Source organism: Gopherus flavomarginatus, chromosome 6, assembly GCF_025201925.1.
Source record: "Gopherus flavomarginatus isolate rGopFla2 chromosome 6, rGopFla2.mat.asm, whole genome shotgun sequence".
NCBI lineage: Eukaryota > Metazoa > Chordata > Testudines > Testudinidae > Gopherus > Gopherus flavomarginatus.
In genome coordinates, this window is record NC_066622.1 from 66,021,621 (window position 1) to 66,041,179 (window position 19,559).

At 46.3% G+C, this 19,559-nt stretch overlaps 1 protein-coding gene across 6 annotated transcripts in view; it reads right to left on the reverse strand.

Moving 5' to 3' along the window:
- NDST2 (N-deacetylase and N-sulfotransferase 2) overlaps positions 1-19,559 on the reverse strand; it is a 240,805-nt gene that overhangs the window by 208,682 nt on the left and 12,564 nt on the right. The window contains exons 3-4 of one of the 6 annotated variants that reach the window (XM_050960086.1): positions 18,734-18,837; positions 17,768-17,831 (exon numbers count right to left, since the gene is read on the reverse strand). The exons of the other annotated variants lie outside the window; for them this stretch is intronic. The gene's annotated coding sequence lies outside the window, so the exon portion shown is untranslated. The remainder of the gene's footprint in view (positions 1-17,767; positions 17,832-18,733; positions 18,838-19,559) is intronic. 6 annotated transcript variants of the gene reach the window in all.

Consider the following 19,559-nt stretch of genomic DNA (forward strand, 5'->3'; position numbering starts at 1 on the left):
TAGAAAATACCAGCTGCTCCCTCCGTCTCCTCAATACACCCCTTCCAGCTATATCTGCATCTTTAACAATTGTGACAGACCCAGACCAGTGGGGTACAGGAGTCTGGTAGAGGGCAAATATACTGGTCACTGGATGAGTCGTTTTCTGTTCTCTGAGTGATCAGAGCAGGGGCTGCACTAGGAACCTGCTAGAACCAATTAAGACAGGCAGGATAATTAAGACACCTGGAGCCAATTACGAAACTGCTAGAATCAATTAGGACAGGCTAGCTAATCAGGGCACTCAAGTTTAAAAAGGACCTCACTTCAGTTTGTGGCATGCATGCGAGGAGCTGGGAGCAAGAGGCACGAGGAGCTGAGAGTGAGAAGACATATTGCTGGAAGACTGAAGAGTACAAACCTTATCAGGCACCAGGAGAAAGGTCCTGTGGTGAGGATAAAGAAGATGTTGGGAGGAGGCCATGGGGAAGTAGCCCAGGGAGTTGTAGCTGTTGCACAACTGTACCAGGAGGCACTCTAGACAGCTGTAGTCCGCAGGGCCCTGGGCTGGAACCCGGACTAGAAGGCAGGCCCGGGTTCCCCCCAAACCTCACAACTCCTGATCAAACACAGGAAGAATTGACCTGGACTGTGGGTTCTACCAGAGGGGAAGATCTCTGGGCTATTTCCCGACCCACATGGTGAATCTGTGAGGCAAGCAAATCTGCCAATAAAGCGCAGGACCCACCAACGTAGAGGAGGAACTTTGTCACACAATGCTTGGCTGATGTCTTCTGAATCCCAGCAGCAGCAGAGGTTTCTGCATGGGATGGAAGGATTTCAGCTACAAATTTATCTTCTAAGCTGCCTAAACAGAAAGTCTCAGTTTTCATCTGCATCCAAATCTAAGAAAGGAGGTCCGAGAATAAAGATACAGAACAATAAGCTATTGTGCACGACAGCCATATGTTATAAAAGGACTGTCATAAAAATATTGCCAGTGTGAATGGAGAAAATATTTTGAGTAGTCAGTCTCTTTCAGTAGCATTAATTTCACCCCAGTACATTATAAAATAATCCATCAGCCTTAAGTAACAGCTATTGTCCCAGCCTCTAAATGCATTCTGCTGGGACATTTCCATGAAATGGCTTTTCTTCTCTCTTGGTTTTCACAGTGTCCCCCCAACACCCCGCAGGCAGACTTAATCTAACATGCCTCATGTCACATCACTGGGACTGTGAGATAACACCAGTCAAGGAGCTAGGGAGAAAACGTATATAATTGACAAACACTGTCTGAATCAAGAATAATGTGGGACAGAAGCATATGCTAGAACAGGGGTCGGCAACCTTTCAGAAGTGGTGTGCCGAGTCTTCATTTATTCACTCTAATTTAAGGTTGTGTGTGCCAGTAATACATTTCAACATTTTTAGAAGGCCTCTTTCTATAAGTCTATAAACTATTGTTGTATGTTAAGTAAATAAGGTTTTTAAAAATGTTTAAGAAGCTTCATTTAAAATTAAATTAAAATGCAGAGGCCCCGGACCGGTGGCCAGGACCAGGGTAGTGAGAGTGTCACTGAAAAATCACCTCATGTGCCACCTTCGGCACGTGTGCCCTAGGTTGCCTACCCCTGTGCTAGAATGAACAAGCCTCTTCTCTGCCCCACCACAGCTCCAACCAGTATACCTCCAGGCTGGCCAACAGTATCTCCTGTTATTCTAGTGTTACAAAGCTCTGCTAAATAGACTCAGGGCTTGTCTACATCACAAAGTTGCAGCGCTGGTGAGGGGGTTACAGCGCTGCAACTTAGGAGGTGTACACATCTGCAGGGCATCACCAGCGCTGCAACTCCCCGTTTGCAGCGCTGGCCGTACTCCCGTTTTGTCTCGGGTGTAGAGGATCCAGCGCTGGTGATCCAGCGCTGGTAATCAAGTGTAGACACTTACCAGCGCTTTTCTTGACCTCCGTGGAATAAGCAGGTATCCCAGCATACCTGAGGAAGCCTCTGGTAATCAAGCAGGTCTCCTTCCCCGGTTTGCTCTCGCATTCCCCGAACCCCCGAGCAAGCAGGTCTCCTTCCCTGCGGTTTGCAGGGTGGTTCGGGGAACGCGAGAGCAAACTGCGGCGAAGCTGGTCTCCTTCCCCGGTTTGCTCTCGCGTTCCCCGAACCCCCGTGCAAGCAGGTCTCCTTCCCTGCGGTTTGCAGGGGGGTTCGGGGAACGCGAGAGCAAACCGCGGCGAAGCTGGTCTCCTTCCCCGGTTTGCTCTCGCGTTCCCCGAACCCCCCTTGAAGCCGCCCAACAGCGCTGCAGTGTGGCCACATCTAACACCACTTGCAGCGCTGGTTGCTGTAAGTGTGGCCACTCTGCAGCGCTGGCCCTATACAGCTGTACTAATACAGCTGTAACAACCAGCGCTGCAAAATTGTAGATGTAGACATACCCTCACTCTAATCTGGTATGCTGTTTCAGCCCTGGATCCCAACACAGCCTTCACCAATGAACTTCAAAGCAAAACAGTATCACACCCTGCTAAATTCCACTAAATTCCACCTTTCACTGCAACAAGGCTCAGGCAGTGTGGACAGGCTGACAACTCCCAAGTGACGGCAAAGAATTAGGCAAAGAAAACATTTAAAAGGAATAGTGATAGATAGGCTTAGATCCAAAATCTGATAAATTTTACTTCTCTTTAAATGGAAGATAAATTGAATGAAAATTCAGTGTGTGCCAGTTGTGCCAGTTTTGCCATAACCACATATTAAGACTCAATCAATTAAGTTTTATTGCAGCATTTAAAAATACCTACAAGACAATCCATGGCTTTCCTCAATACTGCACCATGAGATAGCTAATATAGTCTATGTGCTTCAGGGAACCTGGAAGGATGCTGAAAGTGAAGAATGTCCAAGTAATCTTCTTGGAGATCCTTCACGTCTCATAAGTAAAGGAAGATGGAAGGATCCTGGAAGTGAATGGCTGGTTAGGTACGTGTTGCAAGATGGAGGGTTCTGTGGAACACTGGCCCACCCTGTGTGAGGTCAGGGGCTACACAGTTTGGTAGGCCTCCACCTCAGAAGAAAGGGAACCCATCTGCTAGGGGACAGGCTGGCTACACTGATCAGGAGTGCATCAAACGAACAACAAAATGCAAGGGTGAAAACAGGAAACAAACGAACACTTATTTAGCACTTATTTAGCATAAAATCAAGATGCAGAGAGAAAAATTAATCAAGATACCAAAAGATGTGAAGAGAAGAAATTCTTTAATTGCCTATACACCAATGCTAGAACCCAGGATAATAAACAAGAGGAACTGGAATTGCTTATTTATGGGCATAAATTCACCCTATCTTATATTACCAAAACGTGAACAGAGGATTTGTATGATATGAATGTTAATATCAATGGTTACAACCATTTAAGGAAGGATCAAGTGAGCAAAAGAGGAGAGATAGCAGCAGTCTATTTCAAAAACAATACTACTTATTTCCAAGTCACTGGCAATTTGGAAGAAAGTGATCTAGAATACTTATGGATAAGTGTCCTAATAGTACAGCACAAAATGAGGTATTAGCTGGTGTGTGCTACAGACCACCAAATCACATCAGAGAACAGGATGACTAGACCCTTAAGCATCCAAGGTATTGGGGCAAGGAGGAAAAAAAAGCTGCGCTAGCATGTTGGACTTTGGGGGTCTCGTGTTGACAGTACTAAAATATCCTCAGAATTACTAAAAATTGTATAGCTACACTTTTTAAGTCAAAAGATGCTGAATCCAATACAGAAGACTTCTATAGTAGACCTCATCTTGACAGACAGAAATTCCTCTTTATTTTACAAACACAATAGGATTTGCCACACTGGATCAGGTCAGTGACCCACCTCGTTCAGTATCCTGTCACTTTCCCAGCCCAGTACCATTTGCTTCAGAAGGAGGTTCACAACACTCTACAGTAGGCATTTATGGGATTATAGCCCGCAGGAAAGATTTTTCTCCTAATCTCCAACAGTTAGAAGCTGGCTCACACCCTTGGTCGGGCTATAGGCCCTTTCCAAAATTCTTGGGATCTTTGCTGTTGTGGTTTTGTTTGTCTAAGGGCTTGGCTACACTGGCACTTTACAGCGCTGCAACTTTCGCGCTCAGGGGTGTGAAAAAACACCCCCCTGAGCGCTGCAAGATACAGCGCTGTAAAGCCTCAGTGTAATCAGTGCCGCAGCGCTGGGAGCACGGCTGCCAGCGCTGCAAGCTACACCCGTAAGGGATGTGGTTTACGTGCAGCGCTGAGAGAGCTCTCTCCCAGTGCTGGGCTCCAACCACAGTCACACTTCAAAACACTGCCGCGGCAGGGCTCCCGCAGCGCTGCCGCGGTAGCGCTTTGAAATTTCAAGTGTAGCCATACCCTAAGTATTTATAGAGCACTGGATATTCTTGCATTCTGCATAGCGGTATAATCCCTTTTTTAAACCTGCAAATGTCTTGGCCTCGATGTTACATTGTGTCAATGAGTTCTACAGACTGTGTGCTGTGTGAAACATATTTCCTTTTATGAGGTCTTGGCTACACTGGCGCTTTACAGCGCTGCAACTTTCTCGCTCAGTGGTGTGAAAAAAACACCTCCTTGAGCGCTGCAAGATACAGCGCCGTAAAGTGCCAGTGTAAACAGTGGCAGCTCTCCCAGCGCTGCAAGCTAATCCCCATGAGGAGGTGGAGTACATGCAGCGCTGGGAGAGCTCTCTCCCAGCGCTGGTGCTGCGACCACACTCACACTTCAAAGCGCTGCCGCGGCAGTGCTCCCGCAGCAGCGCTTTGAAGTTTCGAGTGTAGCCAAGCCCTGAGTTTTGAATTTAATACCTTCCAATTTCATTTACAGTCCCCTCTCTGCCAATAACATATCTATTCTTAACTTACATCACCACCTGATGTTAGAAGTCTTCAATGTCTCCTCTGCAGAGAAGCTATTTAAGAAGTATCTATCTGTGACAGCCTGTATCTCTATGTCCACCCCTTTTACAAGACTACGACAAATTTTGTGCAAACTATGCCGTGTAAAGTATCGTTTGAAAACTCACAATTTGCTGTCCTGGATAAAATGTGTGTGGCAACACTGTAAAAGTTATAAGATTCTACTGAATGATGTTACTAGGGCCTGGTCTACACTACGAGTTTATGTCAAATTTAGCAGCGTTAAACCGAATTAACCCTGCACCCGTCCACACAACGAAGCCATTTTTGTCAACATAAAGGGCTCTTAAAATCGATTTCTGTATTCCTCCCCGACGAGGGGAGTAGCGCTGAAATCTACATTGCCATTTCAAATTAGGGTTAGTGTGGCCACAATACAACGCTATTGGCCTCCAGGAGCTATCCCACAGTGCACCATTGTGACCACTCTGGACAGCAATCTGAACCCAGATGCACTGGCCAGATAGACAGGAAAAGCCCCGTGAACTTTTGAATTTTATTTCCTGTTTGCCCAGTGTGGAGCGCTGATCAGTACAGGTGACCAAGCAGTCCCAGAATCAAAAAAGAGCTCCAGCATGGACCGTACGGGAGACACTGAACCTGATTTCTGTATGGGGAGATGAATCTGTTCTATCAGAACTCCATTCCAAAAGATGAAATGCCAAAACATTTGAAAAAATCTCCAAGGCCATGATGGACAGAGACCACAACAGGGACTCAACACAGTGCTGCCTGAAACTTAAGGAGCTGAGACAAGAGTACCAGAAAGCCAAAGAATCAAATGGACGCTCACGGAGGGAGGGGCGACTGATGACTATAGCTATCCCACAGTTCCCGCACTCTCCGAAAACCATTTGAATTCTGGGCTGAGCTCCCAATGCCTGAAGGGTCAAAAACATTGTCGTGGGTGGTTCAGGGTATATATCATCACCCCCTGCCCCCCCCCCCCCCGTGAAAGCAAAGGGAAAAAATCATTTCTCGCCTTTTTTCAATGTCACTGTATATCTACTGGATGCTGCTGGCAGATGTGGTGCTGCAGTGCTACACAGCAGCATCCCCTTCCCTTCCCTTATGGACAGCAGATGGTGCAGTATGACTGGTATCCGTCGTTGTCGTCCCCTGGGTGCTCCTGGCTGACCTCCATAAGGTCGTTCGGGGGCGCCTGGGCAAAAATGGGAATGACTCCAGGTCATTCTCTTCTTTAAGTTTTGTCTAATGGAGATTCAGTCCTGCCTGGAATATCATGCCAGCTGGAGGCTTCTGTCTCAGGCTGCTCTCCCAGTCAGCAGCACCGCGCAGTTGTACCTATCCCAGCCTACTCCTTGTTACCAGGGCTCACAATCAGACACTCAGACCTCTACATTTTGCTGCAAATAAAAAAAATTAAGCTGCCGTTTGGAACTGTCCCCCAACATACATATCCTGGGACATTTTGTATTTTACCAGTGTCAACCAAAGGCTCTCCATTTGTGTGTGGTTCAGTCCTGCCTGTGCTTCTATCCTAGTGCTTATCACAGATTCCCATTTTCAGCTATAGGTTGAGCAAGTGCAGAATGGTGGTTCACTCTACTTCACTGTAAGCCAACCACCCTCCCCTCCCCACTTTGATCTCTGCTTGCAGAGGCAATAAAGTCAGTGTTGTCTCAAATTCATGCATTCTTTATTACTTCATCACACAATGGGGGGATAACTGCCACGGTAGCCCAGGAGGGGTGGGGGAGAAGGGAAGCAACGGGTGAGGTTGTTGCAGGGGCACCCTCTAGAATGGCATGCAGCTCATCATTTCTGCGGTATGTCTAGGGCTCTGAACTGGAGCGGCCATTTGCCTCTCTGGTTCTTTAGTAGGCTTGCCTGATATTCTAGGCAGGACTGACTCTCCATTAGACAAAACTTAAAGAAGAGAATGACCTGGGGAGTCATTCCCATTTTTGTCCAGGCGCCCTGACCGACCTCACTGCGGCCGGCCAGGAGCACCCCTGACAGCAGCAGATGGTATAGTATGGCTGGTAACCGTCTTTGTCAACTTGCAAAGCAGCAGACAGTACAGTAGGGCTGGAACCATCTTTGCTAACTTGCAAAGGCAAGGGGATGCTGCTGTGTAGCACTGCAGTACCACATCTGTCAGCAGCATCCAGTACACATATGGTGACAAAGAAAAAAGGCTGAACAGGCTCCATGGTTGCCGTGCTACGGCGTCTGCCCAGGCAATCCAGGGAAAAGGGTGCGAAATGATTGTCTGCCATTGCTTTCATGGAGGGAGGATTGACTGACGACATTTACCCATAACCACCCGCGACAAAGTTTTGGCCTCTTCAGGCATTGGGATCTCAACCCAGAATTCCAATGGGTGGGGAAGACTGTGGGAACTATGGATAGCTACCCACAGTGCAACGCTACAGAAGTTGACGCTAGCCTCGGTACAAGGACACACACCGACGAATTAATGTGTTTAGTGTGGCCGCGTGCACTCGATTTTATACAATCTGTTTCCAAAAATCAATTTCTGTAAAATCGGAATAATCCCATAGTGTAGACATACCCTAAGACATATTCAAAATCTGGGGAAGCAGCCCAAACCAGTTTATCAGAGACAAAAAGCAAACTGATGCTCAGCCAAGTGTCAACTAAATCAAATGGGCTATCACCTGGTTAAGTGGCCATTCTTTGGCAGGAAAAAGGGTGAAAGAAATGTACATATTAGCAAAGAAACAGCTGGAGGTTCCCATCCCCACAGTATTTCTAAGGCCATGGCTACACTTACAGTTCTGCAGCGCTGGTAGTTACAGCTGTGTTCATACAGCTGTGTAGGGCCAGCGCTGCAGTGTGGCCACACTGACAGCTACCAGCGCTGCAGTGTGGCCACATTTGCAGCATTTGCAGCGCTGTTGGGAGTGGTGCATTGTGGGCAGCTATCCCAGCATTCAAGTGGCTGCAACGTGCTTTTCAAAAGAGGGGGGTGGGGTGGAATGTGACAGGGAGTGTGGAGGAGAGAGACAGAATGGATTTTTGGAGTTGACACTGTTCTCAGCTCCCTGCCTTGCAAGTTCTAAGGACTGGAAGACACACAGTGCCTACCTTCAATCATTTTAAAAGTTCTGACCCCCTTCCCCCACTCCTCTCTCATTCACTAAATGCAAATTATGCACTCCTAAATAGCCTGCAGACAAGATAAGCATCTGCTCAACATGGACTTCCCCCTCCCCCTCTGCCGTGTGAGCGTGCTGTTTCTCTCTTCAAGCAAACAGTTGTGAACATTCCAAAGTAATTCCCCTGCCTGCCTCCTCTTGCTCAGCAAACAGGAGCTGTGTTTGTTTTTTAAATAAGCAGTTTGGCTGAACTCCGAGCTCTCCCTTTCTTCCGGTTTGTTGTGGACAGGAATTCTGGGATACCTCCTTATACCCCGGAGGTCAATAAAAGCGCTGGTGGGGTCCACACTTGCTGACCAGAGCTGGATCACCAGCGCTGGAATCGCTACACCCGAGGCTCGACCGGGTGTACAGCCAGCGCTGCAACCAGGGAGTTGCAGCGCTGGCCGTGCTTTGCAAGTGTGGCCACATCCTAAGTTGCAGCGCTGTAACCCCCTCACCAGCACTGCAACTCTCTAGTGTAGCCATGGCCTCTGTCCTGAACCAAAGCTGTAGATGATTCTCAAAGAGGAGGAAAAGTATAAGAATGGGGAAGACACATCCCAAGTTATTATTCCCTTTCTCTCTACCCACGGCTGCCACAATCCCTGAGAAACATAGTAACAGCTTTGGCCTGAGGGAGGCATCCTGTCTGAAAGGCATTCAGCCAGTAAGACATGCTAAAACATGGTGAGAGAGACTTTTGCTTTTAATTCACTTAGCTTGTTAAGTTAGGGGCTAGTTGCATGTTATCTTATTTCTTTGTAACCGAATTCTGACTTTTATGCCTATTACTTGTAATTACTTAAAATCGATCTCTCTGTAGTTAGTAAACTTGTTTTATTATTCTATCTGAACCAGTGTACTTGGATTGAAGTGTTTGGGAAACTCCATTTGAGAGAGCAGGATTTGTGCATATCATTTTCTATTCATAAAATAATGGATTTTATGAGAGCTTGTGTTCTTCAGGAGAGAAATGTGCATCTTGTACGGCCCAGTCATGGGAGAAAGTCTGAGACTGGGAATTTGCTGGTGTTACTCTACAGTGTAATTCAAGAATTTGCTGGCCATAGCACTCATACAGTACAGCTGGGAGTAATTTATATATTGGGGGTAATTTACATGCTGGTGGCTGTGTGTGAGCAGATGAGGAATGGTTGCTCTCATAGCAAAGCAGTGTAAAAGGCACTCCAGGCTGGAGAATTGAGGGAACACAGCTGTTCAACCATCCAGACTGTACCCTGGGTAATGTCACACCATCATTTTAGCAGGTCCAACTAAAAATGTAAGTTACTATATGACTATACCTTGGAATTTGGGACAAAGACCTAAGTGTAGGATATTGTTTCTCTCTAGTCTCCATTTTTTTCCCCACTGAGCATCCAGATTAACTCTGAAGAGCAGTTTGTGACCCAGTTTGTGATCAGCACAAACATGTTTACATTTGGCAATGAACAGTTCTAATAAACAAACAACAATCACCACCTGCCAGTTACAGAACCAAGGAGGGAATTCCAGGCTCAAAAGATACTTCCCACCAGCGCACATTATGCAGATAAGGTTAAATACAGAACATTTTACAGAAAGGCCTCAGGCAAATGTCATTTTTCCATTTGATCCCAAAAAATAATTCCTGGCATGGAGGAGCTATCCAGGGCTTCAAAACAGCAGAAGTCAGCGCTGGGCAACAAAGTGAAAAGTTCAACTACAAATCAACATCTTCTTTACTTCCTTGTAAAGACATTAAAGGAACACTTGTGCACTTTGACTTCTCATTCTACTCCTCACATTTTCCCCTTTCAGAAACTTGAGCTTAACATCTTTCCCTAACTGTTCTGTTCTTCTTCATTAGGAAACCATGTCTCTCTCCCACCCTCCTCCGCTCAGCATTCCTAATGGATCTGGTGGAACACAGCTGTGCTTACTTCCTGTTTTAATACACCAGCATCATCACCAGCATTATCCAGGGATAATGGAATGGAGAGTACAGGCAGTCCTCAGACTTATGACACAATTGGTTCCTGAAAATCGCATCTTAAGTCAAAACCTCATAACTCAATTTTCCCATAGGAACAATGTCAAATCAAGAGTCAAAAGTCAAAACAACATCAGAAAGTCGAAACAGGGTGTCAATTTATAAACATGGTAAGTGCCATTTGTCGTAACACAAATGTCAAAGTCGAGGACTTGCCTTTATGCTTATAAAATCTGCAGATGACATCAAGCACGTTGGGGGACAGGATTAGAATTCAAAACAACCTTGACAAATTGGAGAACTGCTCTGAATTAAACAAGATGAAATTCAGGAAAGACAAATGCAAAATAACCCACTCACCCTCACTCACACCTCTGTGCCTTCTGCCACATAACTCCTGAGGTCTGCAGCCCATTTCTTAATCACCCCACCACACCTCCACCCTTTCGTCCTTGAAGTTTCTCTTTAAAATTGGCCTTTATTCCAAAGGCCTGCTCAAACCCTACTCCCGCCCCTCAGCTAACAAACACTTCTTTCCTCAGAAGAAGCTAAAATGAAGTAGTACGGTTAAAAGAAAAAAATCCAGAGAAATACCATGAAATTGGAAAGCTCCACAGCAGACTTTGCCAGTCAGTCCCCCTGTTCCTTGTTGCAACCCATCCTTCCCCCTGCCTTTCCCTTTGGAGACAAGGACCATGTTGTTTCACCTGTCTGAGAAGCTTCTTGGAGCTAAGCAAATATTTTGTATTAATCTGTGCAACTCTGGGAACAAGTTTTGAGCAAGTAATCTCCTGCTACATTGCAAACAAGGCAACCCCAGATAATAAATCTGGTCTGTAGATTTAAAAATGTTATTAAAGCTAATGTTAAAAAAATTATATAGTATACAGCTTAAGAAAAGAGTGTCTGTACATCTGGGTATAGTGCTTAGATTATCCACAATACAAAGTTTGTTTTAAAAAGTCATAAGATACATATAGTGCATAATCAGCAACAACCCAAATTAAAGTGAATACATTTAAACAATACAGTTTAGATATTAGAATCCGAAAACTCAGGTATATCACTCATGAAAGTTATACAGAGAGTTGGTTGTAGAAAGCAAATATAGGAATGAGTGTAGATTGTCCCTCAGTAATTGAGCATTTAGGGTAGATGGTCCATTTGGAAAATATTTTCCCCACTGCACTTCTCACTGGCACTCCAGCTCATCCCTTCTGGTACTGCCGATGGCCAGTGATGTGTTCTATGTAGATGTCCCTCAGCCATTTGATGACGTCCAACACCATGAGTTGCCGCATCAGCCAAGCGTAGCACTGACTAATTCTGTATTCTCTCAGCACGGGTTTGTTACTGGGGTCTCATGCACCAAGGGTTCCAATGATCAGCGCATCTGTCTGAATCTGGTAAACCCTAGCTTTCAAGGTGTTGGCCAGAGGGTCTCCACCTTTTGAGCCTGGGCATCACAGAAGGCTGGGGTCCTGTTCTCGCAGGGCACTGTGACCTTCACCATGATGATCTTCTTCAGGTCCTTGCTGGTGATAACGATGTCCAATCGCAGATGGCTGTCGGTTCCGGGGATGGTGGAGTCTATGGCAATCTCCCCTACGGTTGGTGGGATGGCGCCGACCAGGCAATCTTGGATGGCGTTGTCTCATAACTGCAAGGCTCTGGAATGGGGCTTGCAGCTACACAGGATGTGGGGTAGTGTCCTGTTGGCATAGCTGTACTTATTACATAGCTTGTCTCGATTCCCGTGGTGGATGGCTCCATTCTGTGGAACGCAGTTGAACCTCCAGTCAGCAAATGGAGTGAAGCTGCCCCCGGGGAGGAAGTGGTTGCTGGTGTCCCACTTGCACGTCATCTCGAATGCCTTGCCCTGGTCTGGCTTCTGCTTCAGGTTTTCCACATACTGGCAGCAGATGGCATCCTTCAGGGTCCTCTCCAGCATGGTTCTAGCTTTCAGAGTGAGAATTGTGTGGTCCATGTTCTTCACCTGTGGCACCAGGACTCCCAGCTCCTGGCGTTTCTTGCACCACACCCAGTGGCAGCCGATACGCTTCTCCAGTTGTCAAGTAGCACTGCGGGCACGAGTTCAGAGCTAAGCAAAGTCTCCCCTGTCTCTTCCAAATTCGCCTTCCAGTGAGCTGCTCAGGTAGATGGTGACATCTTGGTTGGAGCGGGTCCTGGCAATTCGCTTCTTACATGACATCCCACATGGTACTTTCTGCGATGTTCCTCACCCTGGTGTCCAGGCATGTCAGAAGGCGGAAGGCGTGAGTGATCACTGCAACGTCGCACAGATCACCCATATGAGGGACGCTGGCATCGCCCTGCCTGCGCAAGATGTACACCAGTTCATTGCTGGCTCTCTGGGGAAGAAACATCCACTTCTTTACTAGCTGCCTGATGGTGTTGTCTGCCTTGTTCAGAGGTACCTTCGCCATGACAGAGCCCCTCAGGACGGATGAGATACGGGGGATCAGGAAGATGTTCAAGGCATTGGTCTTCTGCCATGGTACCAGTAGGGAGGAGTGGATCCTGGCCACATCTTGTAGGATCTCCGTGATGGTATCCCTCAAGCATATGCTGGACGTGGAAACCCATGGGTGTGCCAAGATCTTGGTATCCTGTCCTCAAGTAATATCATAGGACCGTGCATTTGAAAAGACGTCGCCTGGACTGAGTCCCTTCTACTGCCATCGATATGCAGGGATGCACACTTCCTAACACTGAAGTGGAGTCCCACCCAGTTGGCAGCCTGTCTGGTGATCTCGAGCATTTGTTTGAGATACTTGAGGTTGTCTGCAGTCAGGACCAGATCGTCTGCATAGGCCAGGATATTCATGCCGTTGCTGTACAGGTCAAAACTGCATGGCTCGCTGAAGATGGCTCGTTTGAGCAGCTCCATGGCTAAGTTGAAAATGATGGGGCTGAGGGGACAACCTTGCGTCACACCACTATGGATAGGAATTGCAGGGATCTCTCCTTCCACGGAGCGGATGGTGGTGGTGCAGCCTTAATAAAGTTCCTGGATCAGTTGGAGAAAGTTTTCAGGCATCCTGAACTCTCGCAGCATGACAAAAATGTGCTGATGGAGCATCGATCCAAAAGCATTAGCCAGGTCCAGCCATACTATGGCACATTGCCTCTGAGCCCTCCTGGCCATGTGGATGGCAGTCGGAAGGACAAAGTTGTGTTCATAGCCGCCTTTGCATGACATACAACCTTTCTAGATGGAGCTGATGGCTCCTCCGTTCTACACACTGCCTTTTCTGTAAAGCGTCTTTGCAAAACAGTGGTGAATAGTTTAAAAACAAAATATGGGGCTGAGTGATAAAGTGAATTAGCATGTCTTTTCCATCTGAAGTCCTGGATTCAAATTTACGCTAAGGTAATATATGAAAATTAGTTTGGTTTCATTCCAGTTCTTAGTGGGCATCTGTTCACATTACAAAAAGATAACACAAGTGTCAGTTGCTGTTTAGGACTGGGGTAGGAACCAGGTGCACCAGGTCAACAACAAATGCAGGACAATACGGGCAGAGGGTTCTGCAGGTCAAAATTACAGGGAACACTGTAAATCTATTCAGAGTCCAGACATTTAAATCCCTTTAAAGGTGAGCTATAAAAGGAGTCTTCAGCAAAAGCAGAGATGGTAGGACTTGATATTTATGATGCTTCTAAAGTAAAAACCAAGCAGAAAAAAGCCTTCTCTTTACGAAACGAGGCAAATAAGGATACAATTCCAGCTTCTCTTGCAGCAACATCCCCCACTTAGACAAATGGGGCCATCCGAGCTAGTGTTTCAGGTTGTTTACAGGCTTAAAACTACACTGCACCTAGACGGTTTCTTCACAACTATTCACATTTAACAGTTAACATCTTGTCTTGTCTACACTAAAGTTTTAAAACATGTTAGTTACATTTTACCCAACACGTTTTAAAAATGCAGATTTTCTCCTAGTTTAAGCAAACCGATGGTGACTAAAGTGATGTCTAATACTTTTTCTTTTTTTAAATCAGAGGGACTCTCCTCAGAGGGTTTTGCAGTTTCTGCAACAGCTTCCTCCCTCCCTCTTTTCTATTTAACTAGTTTTATGGACTGAGACAGGTATGAAAAAGATGCAGTGCCACAGGCAGCTACTTAAAGGGAAAGGGAAAGGGAAAGGGAAAGGGAAAGGGGAGGAAAGGAAAGGCTGGTTTGAGAGAGAAAAAATAAAATTGCTCATTTGCACTAGATAGGTTACAAAAGGAGGGAAGAAATTATTGACTTGGGTTAGCCAAGCCATAAATTAAGCTGTCTTGCTACAAATGTCACAGAACATTTACACTCTTCTATTTTTTTTTTAGTTTTAAACCATCTCAATACATGTTTGTGCTCACTGTATTCTAGCAAAGCTCAGCTGTCTGGATCCTTTGGGCCGATACCCTGAGTGTACCCCACTGCTGTTACCACAATTGTGAGGAACAGAGGGCTAGATGCAGGAACTAATTCAGGGTACAAATCACTTACTCCCAAAAGAAAAGGAAAAAAGGCAGCACAAAAAAGCCAAATCAAACTGAAAAGTGGATTGTACTTTACTGTTACAAGATTTAGTGCTTGAGAACCAGAGTTTAAATTGCTCATACCAATGGCCATCCTTACCCATATGCAAAGTATGCAGCTGCGTAGGGCAGCAGGGAATTTGGGGTACCATATTTCCTGGTGCCCTGTGCAGCTGCATGCTGCTCCAGACCCTGCTCCGCCTCTTCCCCATAGCCCCCATCCCTGCTCCGCCCCAACCCGACCCCCACTCCCCTGCAGGGGATGGGTCTGCACTCACCACACTCCCTGGGAGCCTGGGGAGCAGAGTGGAGCGGGCTGGGGTTGGGGCGTGGTTTCTCCCCTTCCCCCCAGCCCTCTCCCTGTGAAGGCCTGGGACTAGCTCCCCTCCACCCACCCAGGCCTGGGGCCCCCCACGGGGAGGGGGCTGCATAGGGCACCAAAATGGCTAGGGACAGCCCTGCTCATATCATGCTGCAAAGCCAATGAGGAAAATCAACACATCAAAAAAGTCTGCTTAATTCACAGCATGGCGCTTCCAGTAGTGTTTAACCTATGGTGTGCTCTCTTCGTTACAGAGCTTGAATGGGTATGCATAGAGATGGAAGGATTAAAAAGCAGGTTTAGGAAGTTGGTATTTTGTTTGTGTTTTGATCATCCATGTAACACAGATATTTGTGCAGATACTTCCAGTATCAGACAGAAAACTTTGCACATACAGCTGGGGTAAGACTTGTCAGTACTTTTCCTGGGAGCTACAGAATGCAAAATGAAATGATGCTAATTTAAGGAAACATCATCTCCCCAGTAAAGTCATTAGGCAGTATCCTCTAATGGAATGAGAGCCAGTCTTGGAATCAAGATGCTCCAGAGCTCACGTTTGTTGTGTCATTATAGGTCTGTTACCAACCCTCTCCATGTCTCAGTTTTTCCAAATACAAAATGGGGATAACTTCTCTCCCCCCACTGTGAGGGACTCTGTGTAGTGAGGGTAAAGAACGTAGCTTCAGTAGAAAATGCAGTACCAGTTTCCCCACCGACAATGCAGCTGTGTAAGCACAAATATAGACATGACACAGTGCTTATACCACCTTGCCATGATCATCTGCTCACAGGACAGTGCTGAAAATGCCTGATCCCTGCCTACACTAGTGCTTGCACCCATTGTTGAAAGATCAGCACTAAGTTTTCCAGATAAGGCTATTGTGTGCCAAATACCTTGAACGGGGGAAGTGGTATAGTAAGCGCTTATCTTTCTTTTCCTTTTGAAAGGTTACATGATGCCAACGGGGGGCGGGCCTTAGAAATAAGAAAATGGAACAGTTCCTCCTCAGATTCTTTTTGGGAGAGGGGAGTCAATTGATAAAACCAGGAGCCAGTCAGCACATGCTATTTCTGACTGTTATGAGAGCAGCATGGCACGGCATTTATGGCAAGATAAGAACAGGCCAGAATGTTGGGAGACTAGAGCATGATGACTGGCTGCCAATCAACAGAATCTGTCAGAGATGGAAAGCGTCACAGAACCTCAGAAGTATGGACACCATACAACTTTGCTGAATGAACGTTCCTGAGATAAAATTACTCTTTAGAAAAAAAGCAAGTCCCATTGTGCACAACAAAGTCCACATGAAATGAGCTCTTCCTACCACAAATAAATTGCATTGCATTTGAAAATGTAGGTTTTTATTAGAAATGGCTTTTGGATTCCTATTGGCAGCTGACATCTTACTGTGAAGCATCACAGACAGTAGAATGGCTGATATTTGTAACCTGCTTTAGATCTCACAGCATCAGAAGGAAAACCTGACTGTTTGATATTTAAACAAAACACTCAAGAAGCGTTCTTATTCTGATTGTCATCTCAAACACCACAGCAGGATGGTAGCTGGTTTGCACACAATCTCTGACATTGGACCCTCGCACTTATAAGGTCACTTTTCAGAAGATGGCATCTGCTAGCACAAAGCTCAGAAATGTCAATAGTCATAAAAGTTACCCTGCAATTTAAACGTGTTATAGCCATGGAAAATTTCAGACTGCTGTGCTGTAGAACATGGGCAAATCTCTCCTTTAAGACAAGGTTTTGCAATAAATCAGCAACTAGATACTAATTATTAACTGTACTGTGGTGAGGTCCAAAGGCTCGGGTGAGGTTCTGGCGAACATTGTGCTACGCACTCTCTAAGAGTCCCCCCTTTAGCAGGAGCTAGAAGATTTCAGACACTGGTTGATTCTGCTCTATAGCAAAATTATTAACAACTTGTTGGGAACTCTCCCCCTAACGTCCACCCCACAAACCAACACATCTGCGAGGGGCCAGGAGGATCTGGCTTTTCCTTGAATTAGGCCTTGGCTACACTGGCACTTTACAGCGCTGTAACTGTCTTGCTCAGGGAGGTGAAAAAAAAACACACCCCTGACCGCAGCAAGTTACAGCGCTGCAAAGCGCCAGTGTAAACAGTGCCCCAGCGCTGGGAGCGCGGCTCTCAGCTCTGCAAGCTAATCTCCATGGGGAGGTGGAGTACCTGCAGCGCTGGGAGAGCTCTCTCCCAGCGCTGGCGCTGCGACCACTCTCGCACTTCAAAGTGCTGCCGCGGCAGCGCTTTGGAGTTTTGAGTGTAGCCAAGCCCTCAGTAAAGAATGATGCACTTCCCTGGAGATAGACGCTGCAGAGGTAACCTTATGACAGCCTGGTTTACAGAGGAGGTTGTGGCTTCTGATCATTGCACTTATTGCTGTAATCTTGAGCCAAATGCCTGAGGGTAATTGCTATTTCAAACCCTCCAAAGTCTGTGAAAACATATAACCCATTGTTTAAAGATTTTAACTAAAAAAACAAAGCTTTGAAGCCTCAGGCAGAGAGAATAATGAAACACTGGCTAAGAGAGGAGAGTCCTTTGCATCACTTAGCTGCCTACAGATTGCTGTGCTCTGCACACACTGCTTCTGTACAAGGAGAAGCAGTAGGATTTCTGTGCCAGGAAGATGCATAGGCTAGCTCAGCGGACAAGAGAAAGGAGATTCCTTTGCTCCACCTCAAGGCAATCTGTTCCCAGATGTGCTACAACCCAAGATTTTCAAAAGTGACTTAGGCCAGGGCTACACTAGTGGGGGGGGGTTCGAACTAAGATACGCAACTTCTGAAGTCGAAGTACCTTAGTTCAACTTACCTGGCCATTCTCACGGTGGCGAGTCGATTACCCGCGGCTCCTCTGTTGACTCCACTTACTTCTCCTGCCAAGGTGGAGTATGGGCGTCAATTAGCAGATCGATTTATTGCGTCCAGACAAGACGCGATAAATCGATCCTCGATACATTGAACACTACCCGCCAATCCAGCAGATAGTATAGACATACCCTTAGTCAACATCTTGACAGCTCATGATTTCTGCTACCAGTATAACAGCAAGGCAAATATAGCTAGGAGCTGGCCCAATGCAGCAAGTTAAAGAATGCAGAGCCAGCCCTTCTTCCTGGCCAGAAGAAAGATGCCATGCCTGAGCAACCCCAACAGTGGAACCACCACTATAAAAATGGCAGAGCTGCTGCTTTCCAAAACCAACAGAAATTAACATAAAAACTTCTCTAAGAATTTTTAACCTACCCAGGCAAAAGTGACATTGCCTCAGTTGTCTCTGAATGGCCCTGGAGATTGGTAATAGGATAAGAAGAGCCTTTCCCACTGAGGTTCCCAATTCCAAATCTGAATCAAATCAGTAGTGACCAAAAGTGATCTGATGGCTGTATGATGACCCTGTGATGCAAATCAGTGGATGCCAGTCCTATTCATATGGGACCAGAGTAAACATCTACAGTAGTTCAAGTCTTATATGGTGCCCATACAACTACATTCACCCTTCCCAGCAGGTATGAGAAAGTTACTTGATTGGGTTACAGGATGAGGTTGGGTTTTCAATTGTTTCTGAGAATAATGTATTGTAAGAAACTTAAATTAGCTTGAGTGTTGCATTTGGTTTTGAATGCAGCAAGATCAGTGGCCATTCTTGTTTCATTTGGCTGAGAGTTCCAGGATCTTGGGTGAGCACTTATGAAAGTTCTGCCATCTGTGCCCACAAGTCTCCCTCCACCTTCTTATCCTCATCCCAGATATATGAAAAGTTTCATGGAGAACGCACCTGTCAAGAGAGGTCATGACTGCATAGGGAGAAGACAATCCCAAGAAGGGCTCCAAACGTCACAAGAAAAACACTGTATTGGACTCTGGATTCAATGGGCGAGCCTGTACAGAGAGCAGAGCAGTAGGGTAACATACTCTCAGTGACTTGGTTTGCTCAATACATCAAAATTGGTGTCTTTTAGTCCCTTGCTAACAGTCTAAATACAGAGACTATGAACTGATAGGGTGATGAAGAGCTAACTACCTTTGATTCCCTGGCGGTGGTCCTTACACCTCAGGGTGGAAGCATGGAGGAAACTTGCTTTGCTGTTTCCAATATCTTACCTCTTGAGGCAAAAGATGGTGCTGCCTCCAAGTCTGTTAATCTGGACCAATTTTTAAAAACATTAAATACAGATTATTAGACCTAGTGGTTCATAAGCACATTCCATCCTTCAAGTGAATTTCAGCTTTGAACTTGAACACTGTATCAACCTCCACTACTCTGTCTAGTCTTATACTCTGGGCAGGGACTATCTTTTTGTTGTGTTTGTACAGCACCTAGCACCAGTGCCGGGTTTACAACTGCACCAGTGCTGGGTTTACAATTGCACCAGTCATGGAGCTGGGCTCATGCTCAGAAGGGGCCCCAGCCTGCTCCACTTGGCTCCCCACAGGCCACCATTTCCTCCTCTCGGCCTGCAGGGTTCTGCAAGGCGCTCTGCAATTGTGGGGGGGGGGGGGGGTTGGGAGGGCTCTGGCCATAGGGAGTTGGGGGGATTGCAGAGGTGCTAAATTTCTGATTTCCCCATGGGTGCTTGACCCCATCTCTGTCCCAAGCCCCA